The sequence below is a fragment of the Triturus cristatus genome, chromosome 5_1 (genome assembly GCF_964204655.1).
Source record: "Triturus cristatus chromosome 5_1, aTriCri1.1, whole genome shotgun sequence".
Taxonomy (NCBI): domain Eukaryota; kingdom Metazoa; phylum Chordata; class Amphibia; order Caudata; family Salamandridae; genus Triturus; species Triturus cristatus.
Genome location: NC_140587.1, coordinates 206,602,705 through 206,622,773, shown reverse-complemented (window position 1 = coordinate 206,622,773; position 20,069 = coordinate 206,602,705).

Genomic DNA, 20,069 nt, shown 5'->3' with positions numbered 1-20,069 from the left:
CCTCCTTCTTGATGCTGGCCCTGACCTTGTCAGCCTCCCAGTAAAACTTTTGTTTTACAGGCATGTTATCTCCAGTGTCCACATCATGGACACACCAGTTGGTGATACCGGGGGTCAGGGAGAACAGAGATGCAAACTGACCCAACACATGGCGACAGTCCCTCTGCTGTTCTTGGGTCAGGGTGGGCGAGAGGACCACTCCATCCACTGACCCATCTTGCTCCTTAGCTTCCAGGAGGTCAGGAAGAGGATCGCTATCCTCCTCCATCCCTGCATCTGTAGCAAGTAGCATTGTTACTTCAGACCTCTCAAAATGGGGTTTGAGGCGGTTCACATGTAGGACCCTCATGGGGTTCCTGGGAGACCACAAGTTGACAAGGTAGGTCACTTCACTCTTGCGCTCCACCACCTCATATGGCCCAGTCCACTTGTCTTGGAGCGCGCAAGGCTCCACTGGTGCCATTAACCACACCATCTGCCCAGGTTGAAACTCCACCAGAGTGGTATGCTGGTCATACCATCTCTTCATCTCATCCTGACTGGCTTCCAGGTTCGCCTGAGCGAGTGTCCTGAAGCGCTGTGTCTGGTTGCGGATGGCCAGCACATAGCTGAACACATCCTGGGGGGTTTTCCCAGGGGATTTCTCCCAACCCTCCTTCACCAGACTGAGAGGTCCTCTAACAGGGTGCCCGTACAAAAGCTCAAAGGGACTGAACCCTAGAGACTTTTGTGGTACCTCCCTGTAGGCAAATAATAGGCATGGCAAAAAGACGTCCCACTTCCGTCTCATGGGCTCTGTCAGCCCCATGATCATGCCCTTCAGGGTCCAGTTGAACCTTTCAACCAACCTATTTCCTTGAGGGTGGTAAGGAGTGGTGAACTTATCAGTTACCCCACACTCCTCCCACAGAGACTTCATATACCTGGAGATGAAGTTGGTACCCCGGTCAGATACCACCTCTCTGGGGAAACCCACACGGGAAAAGATCCCCATCAACGCACGGCCCACCACCGGGGCTGTGGTTGTCCTGAGAGGGATAGCCTCCGGGTACCGGGTGGCATGATCCACCAGGACCAGGATGAACCTGTTGCCCAAGGCTGTCCTGGGGTCCAGTGGTCCCACAATATCTATCCCAACTCGCTCGAAAGGGGTGCTCACTACAGGAAAAGGCTGGAGAGGGCCGTTGCACTTCCCTCCAGCCTTGCCACTTGCCTGGCAAGTCTGGCATGATCTACAAAAGGAACCGACGTCCGTCTTCATCCCGGGCCAGTAAAAGTGGGTGGCAAGCCTTTGTCGGGTCTTGTCCTGCCCGAGATTTCCTGCAAGAGGCACGTCGTGAGCCAGACCCAGTAGGAAGTCTCTGAACCCTGCGGGTACCACCAGGGTACGTGATCCACTGGGCTCAGCAAACCTAGGCTTACTGTACAACAAGTCATTCTCCCAGTAGAGAAAGAAGTTCTTTGGATCAGCACCTGCTGCCTGGTTTGCAGCCTGGTGCCGCAGACCTTCAAGAGTAGGGCATGTCTTCTGCGCCTGGCAGAACTCCACTCTGGAGGGACCACCCTCTTGCTGCCAATGGGTCAGCTCAGGTATGTCTCCCAGCTCAGCTACCTGTTTCCCTGTAGGCTCCAGGGCATCCCCCTCAGGGTCTGCTCCTTCCTGGACCGTGGGAACAGAGGGGGAGGACGCACCACACCCCTTGCCCTTCCTGTTTCTGGCAGGGATCTGGGCCACTGTTTCAGGCTCCAGGTCTGCTTCACAACCCTGTCTGGCTGCCATGGACCGAGTGGTCACACAGACCCACTCAGGCAAACCCAACATTTCCAAATGAGCCTGGCGTTCCTCTTACTTCCATGGGGAACTCTCCAGGTCATTACCTAGCAGACAGTCTACTGGCATGGATTGACTCACAACAACTCTTAGAGGTCCTGAGACCCCCCCCCACTCAAAGGGAACATGTGCCACCTTGCAAAGGCGCACAGAGTTGTAAGCTGACACTACAGGGTGAAGTACATCGGGAATGATCAGCTCCTCAGGGACCCACTGACACCTGACCGAAGTCACACTGGCTCCAGTGTCCCTGAGAGCCTCCACCCTCTTCCCATTGATGGTCACCACTGCCTGTACTTCTTAGTGTTATCAGAGACAGGGGTTTCCTGGACCATCTCTGTGTCTCCTAAAGAGACAAGGGACATAACTGCTAATCCTTCCAAATCACTAGAAATTAAATCCCCACCAAAAGCTACACTAGCTATACCCGGTGTTGGAGCACCAGAGGGTGCCTGGGATTTCTTGGGACACACAGGGGATTTGTGACCCAATTCCTGACAGTGATAACACTTAATGGGACCCCTGTTATCCGACCTGCCCTTAGGGGGCCAGGTTGGTTTGGGTTTTGACTTGGGGGGCTGGGACTGGTTACCCTGGGAACTGTTTTGGGGCCCTTGGGAGAACTCCTTTTGGTTACCCTTGTCCCCCCCACTATTCTGCTGGGGACCCTGCCCACCTTTGGCTGTGGTACCCACAAAACCCCTATGGACCCTGGTTCTGACCCAGCGGTCCGCCTCCTGTGCAAGCTCAAGGGGATCAGTAAGCTTGCGGTCTAAAAGATGCTGGTGCAGCTCTGGAACACATATACTACTCAAGTGCTCCCAAATGATCAAATTCAACAACCCCTTATAATCATTCACCTTGCTGCCCTTTATCCAACCTTCCAGTGCACGTGAGAACAGATTTACACATTCTTCAGTATATTTGTGCTTTCTCATCACAGTCATTGTAAATGAGTACCCTTGAGATCTGAGTGTGCCCTCATATTTAAATATATTAACATCCAACAATACTTTAGACCTATTCCTTATCTTGCCTTCTACTTTTCTCTCCCTTTACTCCATACTATGCCCTCGCCTGCTTAATACTGCAAGGCAGTTTGTGCAAAGAAGACGGTGCTTCACATGCCCTTGGCAAACTGCAAGGAATTCCTTTATCAGTAAAGAGCAAATTGCATGCTGGAGGCAAACAAGAAAACCATGTTAAAATTGTAATCCCAGTGTTAATTACTGAAAGTCAATACCAAAGCGGCTGTCTGACAGACAATCAGTGCTCCTGAGAATCAGAAGACGCTAAAAGCAACATCGAACATGACAGCAAACACTTGACTTATTTTCCGGGAGCAGTTTGAAGAAGTAGAACATTCTAGAAAAAACAACACTGATTAACTATACTGTTTGTCTTGCGCCAGGAGCATTATAAATGTGTGGGAAAGGCATATTTTTTCAATCAACCTCTCCATTACAGGCTTTGCATTAATGTGAAAAATTGATTTGACAGACATGTGGAGTGCCTACGTAAAGAGTAAGCCAAGCAGTGTATGGCAGTGGGGTCTCTACAGGTCTGACACGGAGTGGCACTGCATGGGAGCATTCAGGACATTCTTTGATAAAGGTGTCTTATTTGGACCTACTTTGACCTTTTGTTTTAACAAATGCATGATACATAATGAGAGAATGCTCTCTGGGCAGAACTTGGGGGCATATTAGCAAGGACTTGCGATAATTATCGCAAAGCGCGCTTAGCGCTGTTTTTTTTATCGCCGGCTATCGCTGGATTTAAATCGCAGAGATAACACGTTATCGTCAACGTTTATCTCAAAGGCGATATGAAATCCAGCGATAGCGGCGAATCCCAACAATAACGTGAGATATCCAGCGATAAAAATGCCATAGCTAATGGAAATCTTGCTAATAGGCAGGTGAGGACTTAACTGTAGAATCCACCTCTCATTGACTATAATGTGTAAGTCAGGCTTCTACCAGGTGTAAAATCTAAGCGATAAGCGCGGTTAGCGTGCATTTTTTTATCGCTTTGCGGGCCTTGGTAATAGGCGGAAGGTGTGCTTGCGACTGCTTTCAGTCGCTTTCAAGTTGGGAACGCCTCCTTTGCATGTCATTAGTGATAAATATCGCTGACATGCAAAGTGGCACCCAAAACGGTCGCTTTCGCCATAAAGCTGTCTCTAACAGCAGTTAGCGACAGCTTGCTGATAGGGCGATAAAAATATCGCCGCTTTAGCAGCAAAAAGTGCCGCTAAAGCGGCGATACTGCCCATGCTAATATGCCCCTTAGGTGTATGTCTTTTGTCTAATTACTTTTGTTCCATGCAAGACTCCTGCCTTTGTGGGCAGGAGCGTCTCTGCAGATCTTTTTCAAAGCAAGGAGGCGGATAGACATTGAAAAAAGACATAAAATGAAGCAATGCGCTCTATAAGATTGTTCACAATTCTCAGATTTAGATCAATACAAGACGTTTTATAGGCTCTCTAAGGTAGCCGTGGCTTTCACCATCGTGGCTTAGTTTAAAGTTTTACAAGCCCAGTCACGATAAGCTGTCACAGGATTCGATTTCCATACATTATCTGGCTTGGTATAGTGCAGGAGGAGGAAATAGCATGGGGCCTTTTTGGAGCAATAAAGGCGGAGATAAAGAAAATAGGGGCATATTTACAAGGGGGTTGCAGCACTGGTGCGCCACTTTTTACGATTCTTCGGTGGTGCAATGCTCTGCACCATATTTACAAGGCGCCATTAAGCCACTTTGTGTGGCTTAAAGCCGCTTTGGAAATATCATACCCTTTCACGCAGGTATCTGCATGAAAGGGGCATGCAATGGGTGCCGCTGTGGCCATTCCGCCGCAACACCCATTGCTTTTTGATGCTACCCCAGATTCACAAGGATGTGTAAATCTGAGGCAGCGCCAAAAACTAACGCCAATGAAAAGCAGGTGTTAGAGTGGCGCAACAATGAGAAATACGTTTTTGCTATTTCTATATGTGCAGCATTCTAAGCACACATAAAAGGAGCAAATCGCCTTTAATGATTGTTCCTTCCTGCACATAAACAATCATCCCAGCACACAGACACCCCTGTGCCATGGTGCAAGGGTGCCTGCATTCAGGGGTGATTTATTGCAATGCAGGCCCCCTTGCACCATGGTGCAAGGGTATCTGTGTTGGCGCTATGAAGTTTTTTTTAGCACCGGTGCAAGAGTAACCACAGGGGTGCGCTGTATTCTTGTGAATACGATGCATCTGAGCGTTTTTTAAATGAAGCAGCTCCATGCTGCGCCACTTCTTTGTGAATATGCCCCATAGTTTGTTGATTTCCTAAGGGAGGATCTTTCTTTCTGGGGTAGCAAAGGACTTACCTGTGTCCAGAGTGAAGCGCTCTCGTAGAGCAAGGACTGGGTCAAGGATGACTTGGACTGGGCTTGGGCTAATACAGAATAATGATAATGATCGAAGCTCAGGCCCCATCGAGAGCAGGACATGGGATCCTTCCATAGGTGACTCTTACATTACAACATGGGGAAACCAAGCAACAGTCTTTCTGAAACTTTTTACCTTTCATTTATCCTCAGGATGTAGGCATGATACACAGAGACGCAAACACTGCGACCGGATGGGCAGTCCAGCTTATCCAACAGGACGGTATTTTAAGTCTTGAATAACTTGAAGGAGGGTCACATCTGAGATTGGGTGTGTTGCACTGGGCTCAGCTGCGTGGCACCAGGCTGTGCATTGCAGATATCAGCACATGGGCAACCCACTGCCAGTTTTGACAACTTCATCCGTTTTGCAGCAGCTTATGTCTCCCGAAAACCCTGGATTTCCCGCAGAATTAGCGGTGCCATCCATCCTGACACGAGCATGGCGCGTGCTGCGCGCCAGCTCCCTATCTTCACTTTTGGAATCAGCTCATGGGGACCAAGGCTGACTCAAATCCTCTGCAAAATTTCCATTTCATTAAATCTGAGCGGCCAGTGCTGATTATGCCTTCTGTATCCCATAATGCAAAGCCTTTCGTTCCTCCACCTTCTGGATCCAGGCTGCAGCAGATAAAGTAGATTAATTTGTGGAAGATTAGGAGCTATTTTTTGCTTCCTTCCTTACTCCAGTTAATTGGCACTTCAAAAAGAAAATCACAGAATTTGGGACAGTTTGGTGTTACTATTTAATCCATTATTTCGCTGCGTTTTAACTAGAGCACTTTGAAGTTATGGTAAGGAGAAAACCTACATTATATAACACACCTAAATAAATAAATACTGTACCTTTAGGCTATCACTGTACTTCAAATAATTTCTGAACTAAAAATGCACTTTGCAATGCTGGGTAAATTTACTAAATCTTTCACACAACGCAGGACAGCAAGCAAAGTTGCTACGCTTGTTGTGCGAAAGGGACCGAGCAGAAATGTTCCATATTTATAGAGATATGGACCACGTCTGCTGCCTCTTAAGGCAGGAATCCTTGCACTATAGTTCAAGGGTGCCTGTGTTATGGGCAGGATTGTCCAGCAAACTTTGGGGGCATTTTCCTCTTTTTATGTGTGTTGTGGAATGAATCATACATAGAAACAGCAAGCAATGAGGAGAAAAAAAGAAATTTCTCCTTGTTACACCTCACTGGGGAAGGCATAGCATTTTGATGCATTCCCAGGTTTAATACCCTAAGTAAATCTAGGAATACAGCAAAATCCATGGATGGTTGCATGGGAAAGCCATACTCCAACCGTGGAATGCTTCGCAGACCTCAGTTTAACTCAGCACAAGGTTCTGCTTAGAGTAACGTTTTCTGTACAAATCACCCCTTACATGGCTTAGTAAGGACTTAAGTCGATTTACGACGACTTGTGTAACGCAAGGACAACGCAAGTCGTTAGTGACTATGGGCTGCCATATTTTGCTATGCTTTGCATCGCGTGAACATCTGGGCTAAGGTTGGCAGGGCTTTAAGTGGGTTGGCTTCCTTTGGCTCTCAGACACAGTAGAAATTAAACATAGGCATTGAAACGGGTCCCTATCAGGCCCTATGTTCTTAACTGGAATGGCAAACACAATGATCGATTTCTGAACAATGAATATAAAAACCTTAAGGAAATCCATGTCAGTGATTTAGTTCCTGTTTATATTTCACTTGTGTTACTTAATCTTGAGAGTGTTAGCTATTTTCAGGATGTTGTGTTTCTGTATTTTTTTCATGTAGCATATTACTCTTGAATACGACATATTTTGAATTAAGTCCGATCCAATTATTTATAACGTGCCATGACTTAGCGTTCAGGGTTTGAGGCTGAAGGCAGTGTGAGTTTTCACTGGGCCTGCTGTGGGTCAAAAAAGTGCTCAGACTACATGGTCATCCGTCCTTGGCCTCTTTGCAGAGCGCACTGGACAGAGCAATGGTCTTGTATTCCAGTTGTAATTGTTATTCAGTGCAAATGGGTATTAAGGAGTTACACAGTTTTCAAAATATGGACACAACATAGGTAAAAAAAAATGAAGCGCTTACAAGTGAGTGGGTGCATCCTTAGTTTGGGAGGGGGTGAACTGCTGGAGATGCGAGAAAGTCCACTCAGGAGGTGGTGAAAAGACAGAGCTGTAGAGGTAAGAGAGGAGGTGCAAGATATGCAGATTTACACAATGTGGAAAGAAAAAGGGCATACATGTCTAACAGAGTGAACATGACATAAGTGATTGAGACACACTGTAGAAAACCAGCCCTTCCGGAGGCCTCATTAATGTATAACACACAGTCTCACAATTACAGAATTGAAACATTTTTTATATTAATTATTTACACCAATTCCTTTGTGTGAGAAAGTGGGCTGTTGGTTGAGGAGGCCGTGAACCCTTTCTCAACCAACTGCCACAATAAAGTCAGGGTGAACCACAAAAGTCACTAAATTAACCTGTGCTTATTCCTCTAGTAGCTTGCTACAAAAGCTGTTAGGCTTAGATTAGAGACAATGCGTAAAGTATTTATGCAGCACATAAGCAGTAATAAAGTGAAAACACAGCACAAGAAAAATGCCACACCAATTTAGGTAAACAGAGTAAAACTCAATACATTATTTGACACCAAAATGACAAAAACGGAATAAGTAGAACCGGATATTTGCAATTTAAAAAGTTTAAGGGAAGTATCGCGCCAAAAAGCACAAAGTGCAACTTGCAATCATCTGGCCATGCTAGACTAGGGGAAAGACACAATTTGAGTGGAGCGCAGGCCAGATACGGGGACCAGATTAGTCCCACTGAAAAGTTATCTTCTCAACGTCCAGCACAAAGAGTTCAATTAGCAGTGGAGGAGGCCTTGAGGAGCAGGGAGGGCATCTCGGACAGACGTTCCTGTAGCGCGAATATCCTGTTGGGCGTCGTGGACGGTCATGGCTGGAGCTTCACATTGGCAGTCACAGCGAGCTGTTGATGCTGTAGCATTGCCTGTGTTTGACCTGGCTTTCTCGGCGTGGTTTCCCCTAACTTTGTGCCTTCAGACCTCCTGTTTTTGCTGACTTCGTTTTTGCTGGTTTTAGGATTCTGTGCACTCTACCACTGCTGACTAGGTCTAAAGTGATTATGTTCTCTCCTTAAAACATGGTAGCATTGGTGTATACACAATTGGCATATTACTTATAAGTCCCTAGTAATGTGCACTTCCTGTGCCCAGGATCTGTAAATTAAATGCTACTAGTGGGCTCACAGCTCTGATTGTACCACCCACTTAAGTAGCCCTTTAAACTTGTCTCAGGCCTGCCATTGCAAAGCCTGCATGTGCTGTTTTAAACTGCCATGTTGACCTGGCAAGTTAAACCTTTTGCCAGACCCAAACCTTCCCTTTTAATACATATACGTCACCGCTAGTGTAGTCCCTGGGCAGCTCATATAGCAGAAGCAATCTATTTAAAAAGCAGTACATGTACTTTTAAGTTTTACATGTCCTGGTAGTGAAAAACTCTTAAATTCGTTTTTCAGTACTGCAAGGCCTGTATCTCACATGGATAATATTGGGATTACCTTATGCCATTTTATAAGTGTAATTTCCGAATGGGGAGATATAATTGGTTCATGTTTGATGTCTCTGGATACCAAATTAAAATCCTAACATTTGGTAAATTTTAATTCTGAAAATACGACTTTAAGAAAGTTGCCATGGCATTTTCCTGCCTTAGTCATTTGGTCCCTGCAGCTTGTCTCTGATCATATGACTGGGTATAGTTGGCAGTTTGACTTTGTGTATTCCACCTAGACAGCCACAACCAATGGGAGCGTAGTTGTGACTGAGCTGGCTATCCTGACAGGATGGGAGGGAGGAGGGAGGAGATGGACCAAGCCTCACGTGCACCTGAATAGGCTGCCTACCCCCTGTACTTAGTCTGGAGCCAGAGCTGGGAGGGCAGGGCATCTGTGCACTTCAAAGACATTTCTCTAGAAGTTTATCCCCACTTTAACGGCACAACTGTGTATAAAATACCACCACTTTAGTACACTTCTGGACCAGCAGATACTCTGCCAGGAAGAAGGACTGCTGTGCTGCTGAAAGGACTTCCACTCTACTGGATTGTTACTCTGATGGATTTCTGCTTTGCTTTACTGACCTGCTGCCCTCTTGCCTGGACCTGCATCTCTTCAACCCAGAGTGACTCCAAGGGCTAGTTGGCAGGCCTCCTGATCCGAAGCCTCAGGGACATAACAGGCTTCCAACAACATTGCATCTGCACCTGGATGCTGTTATCAGTGAGTCTACCCTGCCAAGTGCTACCATCCCAGTGCTTGTTCCTTGGAAATGGCCGTAAGGTTCTTACCAGTGGAACTGACTCATCTTCTCTGCTGAGTGGTGCATCCTTGAACCAAACTGATGCATCTCCTTGGCTGCGATGCGCATCCTCGTGCGGAACTGAAACATTGTCACACATGTAAGGATTGGGCCCAGCACAGAGCTCTTCATCACCATTGCATCATTGGAACTCACACATCACAGATGACATGGCACATTTCTGACCCAGGTCCATGCATCCCTCATAGGCAGCAGCTTGATGATGATGGCCTTGGCATCACAGCACCGCAGCTCCTCAGAACTACTGGCATTGCCAGCTGTGCGCTCCGTCCTAGAAACCTGGACTTCACAGCACAAACCCCGTCGACGGGATCCTTGAGGATGACGCAACAGGACCTCACACCACTGCCTCGCCGCATCTCAGAATCGATATCACTTTGACTGCGCAACACTTCTTTACCTCAGATCCACGCAACACTCCACAATTTAAGGTACTTTGTGCAACGGGCCTAACTAGGTCCCTGTAGCTGCCTCACACTTGATGATGTCGGCCTGAACTTGTGACTTTGTCATTTGTATATCACCTGTTTCCCCAATTGGATGTTTGTCTTGTTTTATTTCTTAAAGTCTACTCTATTTTTCTAAACCTGATGTGGGATCTTTTTGTGTGGTGTTTTTACTGTTTTATTTTTTGAAGTGTTCACAAATACTTTACACATTGCTTCCCAGTTAAACCTGACTGCCTGCTCTGTGCCAAGCTGCCAAAGGATGAGCAAAGGTTAATTTGGGGATTGTCTGTGCCTTACCCAGGCAAGTATTGTCGTAGCTGCTTGACCAGGGTTCACACCTCAGTCAACCAACAACCTGATTTCTAACAGCAGGTCATTGCTGGAGTTTGCAGTCACGTGAAAGCAAGTCCAGTTGCAAGTCCAGGCGGGTCCAATGCAGAAGGTCAGGAGACTGGGATGAAGGGAGCAAGTCCAGTCTTCCTTCCTAGACAGTAGGGCAGACCTTCAACAGCAGGCTAGTCCTCTGGCAGCAGGGCAGTCCTTTTTCAATAGTATCCAGAAGTTCAAGGGTATGTTGAAGAGTTGGGCTGTGGGTCCAATATTGTTACCTGATGCCAGCTTTGAAGTGGGAGAAACTTCTAGGCTTCCTTCACATCTTATTCAGGAATTTCCTTCCTCCATGCCCTTGTCCTGGGATGTTTGGAACCACAAATTGCTAGGTGAAGCTTTGTGTGTGTGTGATGAGACAGCTCCTTTGAAGTGCAAGTGTGGCAGGTGATAGCTCTGCCCCTGTCATCAGGTCAGGGTGCCTCATCCTACTGACACCCAGTCTTGAGGAATGCACAAAGGCCACACACCAACTACACCTTGTCATGTTTCCCAGCATAGAGGGTTCAGGCACCAAAGGTTAGGACAAGAAATTACCAACTTTCTAAAAGTGGCTATTTCAGAATTGTGGCTTTTAAATTACAATTAATTAGAGACCAAACTTGACTTTCCTACCTGTTCCCAATCAATTCATAGCACTTACGATAACCCAATGTTATCCTATGGGAAAGGTAGGCCTTGCAGCACTGAAAAACTAATGTAGGGGTTTTTCACAACCTTGTAAAACTTAAAGTACAAGTCTAACTTTTTAAATATACTTTTCTCTGCCTTATGGGCGTTTTAGGGTGACTTATATGTATTAAAGGAAGGTTTATGCCTGGCAAAAGGTTTATGTGTTTGTCGAAATGGCAGTTTATAACTGCCCACAGGCTGAAATTGCAGGTCTGAGACATAATTAAAAGCTTAAGTGGGTGACACAATAAGTGTTGCACTAGTAGCATTTAATTTATATGCCCTGGGTACATGTAGTACCACTTTACTTTGCGCTTATATGTAAATTAAATGTGCCAATTGGTTTTAAGTCAATTTTACCATGTTTTAAGGTGAGAGGAAAAGCACTTTAGCACTGGTTTGTACACAGTCCTAAAAGCTAACAAAAACAGATTCGGAAAACAGGAGGGGTGAAGGCAAAAAGTGTGGGGGTGACCCTACAGAGAGGGCCAAGTCCAACACATTGCTGTTACTCATTTATCTTAAACAGCTGACAATCACTGCCAAAGCCAATAGTCTTGTCTAGTTTTAGGTATGTCAGTTGCTGTGTTATTTATCTGTCTGCAAAAACATAAAGCTCGGAGAGGGACCAAACGGGTGGTACACTATGGGAATCACAGAAAATTAGGGGCATATTATGAAAAGTTCACGCAACGCTGAGAAGCAAGCAAAGTTGCTGTATGTGTTGTGTGAACAGGAGAGAGCTGAACAGTTCCATATGATGCCCTTCAGCTCTCTGCCTGTGCTGGTGCACTTAAGGCTGCCTCGCACCATTGCAGGGACATTTGCACCAACGTGCAAGGATGCCTATGTTAAAGGCATATTGTTTTAATGCAGGAAGAGATACTTTCCTGCATATACCCCGCACAAAAACAATCCTAAGAGCCAATTTCCTTTTTCTGTGCGCGATGCAGTATGAAAGAGGAAGTAGTGAGAAGAAATAAACATATTTCTTCTCATCCATGGTCGGGCGATGTACATTGGTGCAATCCCAGGTTTACTGATTTCAGTACATCTGGGATTGTGCCATATTCTATTGGTGGATGGACAGGAACACTCATGCTCCATCCATGGAACACCTACCACTAAGAAATGTAAAGCAACACAGCACAACCCAGTGCATTGGGAATACTTCATTACAAAGTCACGCATGGCAGCGCAGTCGCCTACTGCGTGGGTTTGTAAATCTACTTAAGCCTTTGTGTGAGGGGACGCAAGGATAATGCAAGGGCTTAGAAACCGTGTGTCTTAGTTTCCGTGTTTAAGCCATGCCCTTAAATATATAAGCTAAGCCGCTTTTAAACCCACCCCACACTTTTGCATCCCACGTAAAGCCCTGGGCCCCAGAGTCAGTTCCCTATGCATGGGGTGAGCTTGCACTAAAGAATAAAAATGGGACTCTAAAGTGGAAAATCCCTGTCTACATGTGAGATGACTCTCCACAGATCTTCTCATTGGATTGTTTAGTAAAAAAGAAAGTTCAAACAACTGTGAAATGTATTTCTAAAATAAATATGCACTCATGGCCTCTGTTGTGATTTGCATTCAGGTGACAACAAAATAAGTATTTACAGCTAGGTTTGTACTTTATAAATCCATAAAGCCCTGCAAACACAGGATTAGAAATGAAGATGTTTTTAAATTAGGCACTGTTACTGTGGTTGACATCTGTACCAAAATATGTGCCACAAAATTACTTTCAATAGTGGTTTTCATTTTGGCACCAGAGGAGACTCAAAAGGGATTGAAAACAAGCCCATCTGATAGCCATCGCTGTCATTTACATACATTTTTTAAAGGTTAGACCAAAACAGCATAATTAGTGGGGTCTCATATTAGGAATCAAAGAATAATATAGCTTATCATTGAAAGGTGAGAAATGGTTCTGTTTTTTTGCATCTTTTATGAAGGTCTACACAAAAATACTCAATTTTGAAAAACTTTACGTGAAAATTGTTAAACTGCTGACAAGTAATATCACCTATAGCCATATTTAAATCAAGCAAAAGTGTTATATATACGATACGCTCTGCAGAAAAGAGGATTACAAGTGGACAGAAAAAGGTCAGATATAATATCAACACATCAGGATGAGGTATTGACTGGGTGTGGTAAATACCTCCTGTTCTGAGCTTTCATCTCGAAAATAAGGAATTCCAAGCAGATTTGGTGTTTCCGATATTGAATTTTGCTTACCAAAATAACCCACATTTTATTCTGGTAAATTTGAGCACATTTGACTTGCCAAAATCAACCAGAGGTAAATGTTGGGGTACGGAATTTACTGCTCAGCATTCCAAACCATATTCACATTGTAGTTTACGAAGGGAGTGGAATTTAGTGGTCAAAACTGATGGAGCGCGATGGTGCTCTAAAATTGTAGGGGTGCCTCATAATCATGGATAGTCCGCATCCACATATATTCTTGTGTTGTATTAACTTTGATCAGTAGAATTGTATTGTAATAACAAACATGTGCAAGTGAATGAACAGAAAAGTATTAATTAAATGGCATATATATTTGAAACTGTAACGTTTAGTATATTGCAATGGCCTAACGAAAAGCTTATGTGTGATGTAATGCATTTTGATTTAAACGTGCACCATAATGAAGATTGCACGAAGAAATAATGAGTTATGCTTAATGTGTAGTAATTGTAGATGTTTGCAACACAAACATTATTAACATGAGTGTATAATTTGACGTGTAAAGGCCTAAACGAAATGCTCATGTTGTGTATACGAAACACCTCTACGTGTATTCTTATGTTGGCCGAATTGTGTAGACCTGAAAATGTAATTTCCCTGGTAGGCGCTCGCATTTGGAGGTAGTCAGCGAATTTCATGTGTATGCAAGGATGTTCTGTTCACACGTTTCAGTTGCAGGTGGAAGAAGCTGCCATTGTTAGTTAGGACTAACACCTTTTGTTTTAGGAGTTAGGCATGGAGGAGAAGTGTTACTTTGTAAATAGAAGGTCGATAATTGGGAGCCAGTGTTCTTTCTCGCTGAGGAGGCCCGGGAACCAAGGTCATCGGACTACACTTGGTAAACTTGAGGAGGACGGTGGAAAACTACCTCGGAGAGGTGTCCTTCAGCATGAGGTGATCTATGGGCGTGTTTTACATCTTTGCATTTTGTATTAGTGACAGTGCCCCGGGGGTTGAGGTAGGAGAAGGGGTGAGGAGACTGATCTGAAAAGAGCATCTTAGAATGAGCTCTGTAACTTTGGCTACCTGATTTACTCTTTGAATGTACTTCTTAGGAAGTCTTCACGAGCTAACACCTTTAACTGACTTTGCCTGGGAAATGCTAAGTAGGGATGTCACCTTATAGATAGATTAGGGATAGCTTAATGCTTCTTAATTTTCAGCCACAGATGAAGTCTGACTTGCATATCGGAGCAGTTCTTGCTTGCGTCTTATTTTTAGAACTTTTTATTCTCTTCATGATTCATCGTAGATACTGATTTGTATTAGTTCCCATGTATTTTTACAACTCGTCTTGAGGTGCTTGTATATTCAGTTGATTTTGGCTTTGTAATAAACCCCTAAACTGGAGTTCGGAGTCTGTGATCTTTTGAGCCATAGTTATTACTGACTGTTGAATTGACTAAAATGAGTTGTCTCTCCCCTTTACGCTTCTCAGCAGGTAATAAAGACCCATCGGCCCAGGGTTCCTAGTTAAATTTGGTAGCGGAACCGTGACCTTATCCACTCCTAATCAGGGTCTCAATGTTCCTCTGCAGCGCAGTGCCATTCGACAGAGAGACGCTCTGCTAAAAGTAAACGTGCAGATACATTTTCATCAAATATCTGCACTTGTGTGAAGAGAACCTCTGCAAAAAGGAAACGTGGACAGAAAAAGTCTGCATTGATTTTTCAGCTCGACTCGTGTCCAGTGGAGTCAAAATTATCTAACAATGGAAACAAAAAATGCACGTGGGTGACTGGGAAACTTTTTATATGTTGTGAAATGTGTCAATCAGTAACTTTGTAAAGCTTTGATGACAAATCTTTTCATACCTCTACTAACCACAGAGCAATATCAACCCTGCAAACTCACACGGTGCCACCATGTGTCACGTGATTTTGAGCCCGGTCACCCCACCTGGTAAGGAACTGATATCACATGGTGGCAGGGAAAAGGAGCTGAAAAACACTGTGAACAGAGGCAGTCAGCAGCCGATGTCCAATGAGAGGTGTGAAAACACCCCAGGACATCGGCTACATCCATCATGACCCTTGTTTTTTTGGGGTGGGCATGAGGGAGAGTGCCTCTTAGATAGCTTTGTGCACCAAATCCCGCCCCTTCTTGCAAGGTGAAATTATTTTGTAAGTTGGCAGGTATGCAATATAATTCTGAGGATACGTAAACATGTTTGATCTTTAGAGTAGATAATAGTAGAAACAGAGGCATAGCAGAAACACTGTTGTGGTCACCACTTGCATGATCCGTTTCTGTTTTAGCAGACTTTTAGAGCACAGGCTGAAAATTTGACATGTATGACATACATAAACAGATGACCAGATGCTACATTTCTGTGCCAGAGTATATCAAGAGAAATATAATTTATGTAGAAGTCTCTTGCAAAAACACAGAGAACTATTTTGTCAAGAATTCCAGCTCAGTTGACTTGTCCTTGCATGACCTAGCAGAAGCATATTCCTGTTTCGCTGTCAACTTTGATTTTTCAGAAAAGACGACCTGCATCATCAGAGACCACAGAGTGTGTTACACTGATTAGCAGAGCCCCACGGTATGTCTGGCTGAAGTTTTTCTGAGAAATACTTGAACCTGTGGCCCAGATTTACTATGGATTTGTGATGTGGAGGATGTAATTTACACATTAAGGTGTTTTGCATTCAAAATGTGCACTTTTCTCTGCGCAAAAAAAACAAAAAACGCTGTCTGCCATATTGTCATGGGGGCATTACTGGGGGCAGAAAAGCACAAACACCTGTTTTTGGTGCAAAGTCCAATCTACTAAGATAGCCAGACCAGCCTTTGCATTTAAAAGTAATGTCCACTGGAAGCAAGCTCCAACCAGGGGAATGTGTTGATGTCTACCAGAAACTAACTCATTGCATGTGTACTGCAGTGCACAGCATTAATCAACTGCATCAGAACATTCTAGGGGTTTCTACACATAGGAATTTGTACTGGAACGGTTTTCTTACTAAACAAATTCTTTGCAAGACAATGCAAATTTGAGGATGACAACAGCAGCAGGTCAGTCTTTGTGGACAGCACTGAACTGTGCTTTCCTTTTCTTTGGTGCAGTGCTGTGGTGCATGACATTTTAAAACAATCTGGGCCATTGTCTCCAATGCAACCCATGCAGTCCTACTGAAGGTAGATTAATTATGATATAATTTAAGAACAGGATGTTATGGCACAAACATTCTTGAATTTACTATGCACATCTCCTTAAATATAAACACAGAATTATGCATTTTCCTAAAGAGAAAAAAAGCAGTTTGAGCAATATATGTGCTGCATGCGATGCATGTGCTAACCTAGCTAAACCGAGCGTTCTACCTCACACCAGACTAGTAGAGTTAGGCCTCGCAACTTCCCAAAGTGGATGTGCTTGGCTGGGGTCAGCAGACCACCATGTCTGTGACTGCTTTTTCAATAAAGCAATTTTAATTTTTTTTTTTAAATGAGGCCCATTTTCCTTAAAAGAAAATGGACTTCATTTAAAAAGAAAAATAATTTTGCACCCATTCACGAAGAGGAAGGGGTCCCCTGGGGACCCCTTCCCGTTTGCGAACGGTTTACCACCTACTTGAAGTATGTGGTAAACTGCGAATGTTTTGCGACCGCAAATGCAGTCACAAAACAATGGTACATACTATTTGGATCCCTATTAGGAAGGGACGCCTTTGGCATGCCCCCTCCTAATAGCAAGTCGCAAACGCTATTTGTGAGTCTGTGACTCGCAAAATAGCGCTGGTACATACCACCGCCATTTTATGCGGTCGCAAAAGGGTTGAATACCCTTTTGCCACCGTAAAAAATGGTGGTACATCTGGCCCTAAATATCACCAAGTGTAAACCAACAGTCCTGGCATGTGCCAGCCCATATTCCTTTCAGTAGTGTGGCTTTAGTAGGATAAATGTGCATTGAATACAGATACAAGCAAAAGGTTTGAGGTGAAAATTCAGGGTTCGTACCTCAGTTGCAATCCAAATAGGAGGGAACATGCAAGCAAAATATTCTGTGGTTCACATTAGGCCTCTTTGAAACGTTCCACTTTTATTTTGAGATTTTCCTTTGAGGATTATGGTCTTAAAACTTTAACTGTATGAAAGGTGCTGGACCCCTCATGAGCTTAGGCAAGGTACCATCCAATGAAGATCCAATCTTTGTCAACCAGATGGAACATGTAGAACATTGGATTATTACTTGTGTGGTATGCACAAGTAATCGTTTCACAATTTTCCTTTCTGTGCACAAAGCACCGCATAATAGTTCTTGACTCTCTCAGGGTAGCAAGGCAGAGCATTCAAGGCCTAATCACCGTTCACTGGCATACAATAATACTCAATAAATGATTGTCCAGTCAGTACTTTTTCTTAACATAAAACAGACGTACATTTATGCACAGACACACACTGCTAAATACTACGCAGTAATTTACAAATATGTGCATAGGTAGATAAAAAATACCATACATGATCACCTTTGACCCCTAAAGTGGTCATACAAACGTATCAAGAAAGTCTATTGGCTTGGGCAGGAGTTCAAGAGTAGCAAGCCATATGTTAAAGACATCATTTTGTATCAATCACTAATAATCATGGGTAAATGCACCTATTAATGTCAATGAAGCGTATTCGCTTTGATCAATAATCATTGTCAGCATTAATATGTCAATAAAGTATTTAAAATTAGCAAAACGTGTCTGTGTACTTTTATTATGCTTTCCAACCATGAAAATGCAATAATAAAAACAGCCCCTAGAGAGAATTGCATTTTGACTACATTAACATGCAACCTCAGACTAAAGGGCAGCTTTACAAGCCCCTTACGCCACTTTTGCGTCACTTTTCCATTGCTAAAAGTGACGCAAAAGTGGCGCAAGGGGCTTGTAAATCTGCCCCTTAGTCCTTAGAGGGCACACCAATGTATTCATCTCCTTTGTACACCTACAGGCCACAATAATTAGACCCATAAAATCAGCCCCTAGAAGGCACAGCACTCCAAGCTGTGGAGGGAAAGCTCCAGCCATGGGGGTGCTTGAAAACATTGGGAAAATCCTGGCGGGGCCCTGGATTCAATGACCCTGCAAACATAGGGTCATTAGTTTTATAACAATTCCTTGGAGGGAGCTGCTGCACTCCTGTAGCCCACCATGCCTTCTTTTTAACATTGGTGGTGCCCCTGCCCATTTTGGGGGCTACCACAAGGGGATAAACATTAGTACTGAAGAGCCCCACAGGTCATTATGGTTTGCTCATTAGGGAGAAGTGAATATTTTAGTAGCGGCTCTCACGTTGTGCCATGGAGAGCCACCTAGCTTTTCCTTTTGCTTTTTTTTAAATCCTGAGGCTGCCCAGTCCCACTCGGGCACCCCCGAGTACTCCACATGGTAGAGGCAGCTCAGGGAGTCAACCCCTGGCTGCCCCACAGACTCCCTGTGTGGCAGCTGAAGCTGGCAGTCTCTTCTTCCCTGCTCACTCCTGCTGGCAGGTGTGCACACAGTGGTGTCCACCTGCTCCCTCAGACATGGACAGGGGAATGGGACAGACCTACCACCAGTGGGGGGGGGGGATGCAATGGCACTCCCCATGTCCTTGTGGCACTCAGGGTTGGGATGGGGTCCCGGATCCCGCCATTATCAATACATCCCGAGGGATTGAGTCCCTGGGCCCAAGGGAGAGTCTGGGCCTATTTTGATGATCTTTGGCTCATTTCACTCATGGTGGAGAGCTCTAGCCACCAGGGGCAGTTGCAGCAGACCTCCAAAGTGGTGCAGTCCTCAGTGAGCTGGTTCTTCTGGCCCCCTGCACTAGCCTTCCTCCTGGTCTTGGTTTCTTGGTACAGGCATCCAGGGCTTTCCCCCGCCTGGTTTTCAGAGGGTGTAAGGAGGCCAGCCTCACTGGCCCTTGGGGAGAACCACTGGTCGTGGGGTCAACTGGGCATAGTTCTTAGCCCTTTGTGGGCATCATGAGGGTTCTTCTTTCCAGTTCTCCATGGCAGCCCCAAGGTCCAGCAGCGAAACGCAGAGAAGTCGCCAGACAAGAGAGCTTCCCTCCCTTGTGAAATAGTTTTTAATGGGAAGAGGCAGTTTCCAGAAGCCAGCCACCCCTGGCCAATCCTATGGTGCCACATGAGCTCTCCACCCCTGTCCCAACCCTTCTGCACAGCATGCTGGGACAGTTCAAAATGGCATCATCCAGGAGTCACTAGTCACTTCCCCTCTAGGTTTCAGCTCTGCCCCTCGCTGACATCACTGCTAAGGCCTTTCTCAAAAGATTTTCAAAGGGGAGCCCCTGCCTGTGTTGGCTCCTGAGGTTTAAGCTCCCTCCTTTGTTCAGTGGGCTTGAACAGGCACATCCCTGGAACAGTGTGACAGCTGATTGAGTGATGCAGATCATTCCACCCCACCCCTTTGCTCCTCAGGAGCTGAGCAAAGCACTTTTAATTGCTCCCGTTGTATGAGGAGGCCTTGGTTCCTGCTGCTGGAGAGAAATATAATTAACCTGGCACAGCAGATTGACAAAAAGCATAACATGCTATGAGGAGACTCCACTGAGTCGGGAGTGATCGCCAACTGCCAATTGTCATTTGCCTTCCCACCTACGCAGGCCCTGAGAGGCAGCAGATCAGTGTCAGCCACTG